We start from the raw sequence: 6,179 nt of genomic DNA on the forward strand, positions 1-6,179 counted from the left end.
TGGTATTATTAAGGCTGTGCATTTTTAACTTGACACTATATTGTGGGAATTACAGTATTATACGGATGTGTAATAGTATTATGTGTTCTATATATGGTACTATTGTTTTGGTATTATATGATTGTAGTTACATATGTGGTATTTTATGAACTCTTTGTATTGTATTATAGTATTATATGGTAGTAGTTGGATATAAACACACACACACACACATATATATATATATATATCATGTGTTACTGTATACGCGAAGCTTTTGGAATTATGAGGATAAAAAAATGCCTAGGGAGGGGTGCTGTGCCATTTATTGTTGGGCTGTACCCAACTTTTTTAATAATGAAAGGGTTAACATACAGCTTTCCAAAAACACTGTATGTAATATCTTCATAGATAGGTAGAAGCATAGTTACATCACAGTGAAGGTTTTCTCAGGATACTAGAAAAGTTGGGTGGCAACTTATGACCCCAGAATAAACTTGTCACAAAGCGAGTGATAACATGATTCTTGAAAGCCTGGGTAAAAAGCATCATGCAATGTCTTCTACTTCTTTTTCTTGTTATTTGGGGAGGGGGAGCACTCTTTAATATTTTCTGAGACATGTCAGTAATAAATAGTGTTATTATTTCTGTATATGCCTCATGTGGTATCCTATAAACTCTCTATACAGGGTATGCAGCAGGCCTCTACAGCTCATGCAGTGATATAGCCCACTCTGGGTTCTGGTTAGCGTTACCGTGCCGCATATAGTCACTTTGTACATGTGAAATAGCGCGCTGTGTCAGAGCTGCAGGATTGTTTTATCGCAGCAGCTGAATGGCTTCATTACTGTTCTCATGTGAAGTGCATCTCCGAGCTTGTAGGCTTTTAAAATGCCAATCTCTGATAGAGGGAGGGGGTGAGCCGTGGGACGTGGATATTCCGGTCACTGTTTACTGTACTTCGAGGACGGAAGAAAGCAGACCGCGGGATATAAATAATATTTACATTATGCTGAACCGAGATAAAAGGAAAGCTTAGAATTAGGTTACACTGAACCTTATATGAGAAAAAGGTCACCGCTCAGGTTATAGTTTGGTACTTCAACCCAAAATATTCTATCTCTATCCACAGTGGGCCTGTGGTTGGGTGGCATCCAGCAAGTGCCTGTTGTATATGTTTGTGACATTTATGCTGGGTTATGTCTGTTTATGACCAGGCTTGGCACTGTGTGACTGCCGAGCTATAAACTCTAAAGACCTGCACCCTGCTGTTGGAAACTTCAGCACCAGTCAGACACCTAGATGCAACTTCTCACCTTTTTATTTCAGAGAATCACACTTGTTACACTAAAGAACCAGTATCTGAAGTTGGGGTGGAGGCGTGGGATCCTTCTGTGCCCACATGCAGGTGTAAATCATGATACAAATCCACACCTGCTGTCTAGCATTTGTTCCGCAAGTTAGTCAGAGTGATCTTTGCTCATGTTAGGAGCGCTGCCGCAACATCCGGTCGGCCCCTTCCATTTATTATCATTAGAAGGAGGGGGCCGATGACGCGGCAGTGCTGCTGACAGAGCACTGGAGCGAAAATTATGTTGACTATCAGCACGGGAACGGCGCCAAGGTGGAAGGTAAGACACATACCTTCCTCCTCAGCGTCCCACGCGCTATAGGGGGCTATCAGCAGGTTAGATTGGGTTAGATCTAACTTGTTAAAAGTTCCCCTTTAACAGGGTTATCAAGGGCTGAAAAAAAAAACACATAGCGGCATTCTTCCAAAAACAGCACAACCCCTCTCCCCAGGTTACTTCATTCTATTGAAGTAAATGGAAGGAAGGAGGTATGTTTTACTAAGCCTGGGTAACCCCATTAAATGACTACAGTTATAACCAAGTTATATATAAAATCTTTAAAAATGTAATGTAAGACCATATTCACATCCTGTAACATTTTATTTCTACATGTACTGCTCTGGGTGATCTATACTTTTGGGGTAGATACTGTAGGTCTCTGCTCACTTTTTAGTCTGTTTTCTCAAATGTAAACAGAATATCTGATATCAATTATGTCGCTTTTTCATTTAACTAACACACGCTTGTCCACCTCACATGGCGATCTCCAAAGAAGAAGGCGGTCAGATACAAAAGATACCAAGCCCACCTGCTGCACACAACAACCGCAACCAGCACTTCGGGTCACAGCAATGCTGGTGAGTATGTGTGTTTGATGCTACTGAGGTGGGAAGGCTTACTATGGGGAAAGGGGCATCTCCTATAAGGGTATTTGGTATTTGGGGGTCATTGAATTGCCTACAGGGGGCCTTACCTACAGGGGAGTTTGCAAAGGAGAGGTCATTGCCTACAGGGGGCATCACCTACAGATGGATTGCCTACAGGGGGGAGGGGGGTCATTGCCCTCCAGGGGATTGCCTAGGGGGGCTAACTACCATGAGGAATAGGTATATGAGGAATACTATATATTAGGGGAGCTAAAAACAGGGAGGGGGGTTGTTGTTAGGTTGATATCACTATACCTAATCACTATATAGTGGCACAAAGGGACCTAACAACTATTTGGGGGCACAGAGTGACCCAACAACTGTGTGGGGACACAAAGTAAGCAAACTACTATTTGGGAATAACTACTATACGGATGCATGAAGGAGCCTATACTATCCAGCTGCAGACACACAAAGCCTCAAAAACAGACACACACTATATGGACTCCCCGATTTTCTTAAATCTCTACTAGACATTGCTCCAACCTGTCATTACATTGACTTATAGGGACCCTTAACATGGTGGTTTTGGTGGTTTCCCTACAGAAACCACCCCTCAGCTGGGTCCTTCCCGGAGGGATATCTGGTTAGTCCTGTGTTTCGACTCCTAAATGAGGCTCCACTGGCTTTTCTTTTGCATATACACTATATGGAGACACAGAGTACACCTATATACTATAGGGGCAAAGAGTAGACTAACTACTATTTGGAGGCACATATTGGCCCACCTGCTTGTATTGGGGCACAGAAGGAGCAGGGTTACTGTGGGAAGCAACACACATGGGGAGTTTGTATAGAGATGATGATGGTGATGATGCTGGAGCGAGGAGTCTAAAATGTTTGCCTAGCAGATCTTGTGGAGACGAGTCATGGCTAGAGAAGTATTCATGATGTCTTGAGCCAGAAGAATAAGAAAAGTGAACATCTTCGACTAGCAAAAACAAAAATTGTCTCAGCCTGGGTTCACCTTGTGTTTTTTGCATTGCCTATTACATATGGCTTGAAAAGGATCCTGAGAGGGAATTGAAACATTGCACTGTAATTTGTTTAGCACACAGTTTACACAAAAAAATGCAGCAGCCCACTGCTTATGGCAAGACACAGACCCAATACACAGGAAGTCACAATCCATATCGCCAGCCACGTGCAGCTCAGTCAGCTCCAAGCCAAGCTCCAAGGTTATTATTTGCAGTTAGTTTAGTTGCGGAGTGCTGAATTTTTTCCCCATCCCCATCATTAGCTACCCTGTTTCCCCAAAAATAAGACATCCTCAGAAAATATGGCATAGTGGAGGATTTACAGGATAGCTTAAAGTAAGGCATCCTCTGAAAGTAAGATCCCCTGGAGGGAAGGGGTGGGTTGTCTGGTTATGCTGGTTTGTGATAACAACTACCTTAAAGGAAACCTGTCACCCCCGTGCCGGGGTGACAGGCTCCCGACCCCCCGTTTAGATCCCCCTATACATACCTTAGCGCGCCGTGTCCCGCTTCCTGAGTCGGTCAGGTGACTGAGATTTCAGCGCCCCAAGCCCGGCGCCACGCTCACAGGAGAGTCCGATGACCATAGAGAATGACAGGGCATTGGACTCCCCATTCATTCTCTATGAACATCTGACTCTCCTGTGAGCGCGCGCGCCGGGCTTCGGGCGCTGAAATCTCAGTCACCCGACCGGCTCAGGAAGCGGGACCCGGCACGATGAGGTATGTATAGGGGGATCTAACGGGGGGTCGGGAGCCTGTCACCCTGGCACGGGGGGTGACAGGTGACAGGCTCCCGACCCCCAGCTAGATCCCCTTATACATACCTCATCTCGCCGAATCCCGCTACCGGAGCCGATCCCAGGACGGAGATATCCCGGTCAGAAGCCGGCGCGCGCGCTGTGGAGATAGGTCTAGCGTCCATAGAGAATGAATGGAGCCGGACTCATCTCTGCAGCGCACGGCTCCATTCATTCTCTATAGTAGCCGGACCTATCTCCACAGCGCGTGCGCCGGCTTCTGACCAGGATATCTCCGTCCCGAGGCCGGCTCCTGGAGCGGGACTCGGCGAGATGAGGTAAGTATAAGGGGATCTAGCTGGGGGTCAGGAGCCTGTCACCCCGGCACGGGGGGTGGGGGGTGGGGGGGGGTGGGAGGGGTGACAGGTCTTCTTTAATATATATCTACATATAATAAATGTTAATTTTTTTCTTGTTTAACAATAAGTGTGAATTCTTCTTCATGGAAAATAGATAGAAAGATAGATAGATAGGTAGATAGATAGGAGATAGATAGATAGATAGATAGATAGATAGATAGATAGATAGATAGATAGGTAGATAGATAGGAGATAGATAGATAGATAGATAGATAGATAGATAGATAGATAGGAGATAGATAGATAGATAGATAGATAGATAGATAGATTAGATAGACAGTTAAACAGAGAGAAGGGAGGGGTGTGGGATGGAGCGGGGGTTCTCTGCTGCTTACACTACATATGGATGATTATAAGGACAATCTCCAGGAAATGAATCATATGGAGGCAGAAATTCTTAGAAAGATTAAACTAAAATAATTATCAGAATATCAGCTCATAATATGCTATATACAGTACAGTATACAGTGGCTTTTAATCTATCTATTCATGTTTCTCATATCTAACACTATTCATCTATCTGTCTGTCTGTCTCTCTGTGTATCTATCTAATGATGGGAAAAAAACGCAACACTCCAGCACTAAACTGTGTTTATTGTGTCATGTGCAACGGTTTAACCCCCTCTTAGGATCTTTTTCAAGCTATATGTAATAGGAAATATTATATACATCCTTATATACATCTCCAGCCTGTCACAGATTTAGTTAATTAGTAGAGATGAGCGAATACGATTCGATCGAGTAGGTATTCAATAGAATATTACAGTATTCGAAAGATTCGAATACAATTGAGTAGTGTGTTGAATACACAGCAAACATTCGAAAGCACTTGCCGCTTTTTTAATCCAATCACCATGCAGGGAGGCCGTGAGGGACCCTGGGAGTACGCACGCAGCGCGAAAACGGCGTCTTCCCTCATTGGTTGGCTGAACCACATGACCTTGAATATTTAAGACTTGACTTCCGCCTCTCGACCGCAGATGCGCTTTCAACCTAGACAGGGAGAGTCCTTCGAGCAGGGAGAGATTTGGTTAGGCAGGCTTACTACAGAACCTAAAAGTCCTTTTCAGGGCTAATATCCAGCAAAAAAGTAATCTCTGGAGTCTGCATAAATAGATGATATAACAGAAGCAGCAGCATCAGCTGTATTCGTTCAAGTACCCTGTGTGTACAAGTGACTTATAGTGTCCCTGGTTTAGCCCACTAAGGGCACGTTAAACTTATACCTATTGTTCCAGTAGCCCAGTAAAAGGCTCGTGATACCTATTGTGCCAGTTGCACAGTAAAAGGCAAGTGATACCTATTGTGCCAGTTGCCCAGTAAAAGGCATGTGATACATATTGTTCCAGTAGCCCACAAAAAGGCACGTGATACATACTGTTCCAGTAACGTTCTTACAGCATGATGCGTGATACGCGCAAATAACATGACGCTCTACAGACACACATTGGAATCATGTATGTAACACTGCGCAAGAAACACAAATGAAATGTGTGAACATTGCCGTAAAGCGTTCGCAAATATTTTTCCATTGCAACTGCGGAGAGCGGCACTATACTGTGGTTTTGGGGAGTTAGGTGCACCCAGGCATGCTCCCCCTAATGTCCCAGTGTCATTCCGGCAGTGTTTGCATCATTTAGGGAGGTTTCATGGGGGACTTGGTGACCTCCAAGTGGTCGAATTTTGATTTCCAAGTTCCGAGAATTTTTTCCCCATAGACTATAATGGGATTGAATATTCGTTCGAATAGTCGAATCTCGGTGCCTATTCGGTTCGAATTCTTGAA

Source organism: Dendropsophus ebraccatus, chromosome 14 (genome assembly GCF_027789765.1).
Source record: "Dendropsophus ebraccatus isolate aDenEbr1 chromosome 14, aDenEbr1.pat, whole genome shotgun sequence".
NCBI lineage: Eukaryota > Metazoa > Chordata > Amphibia > Anura > Hylidae > Dendropsophus > Dendropsophus ebraccatus.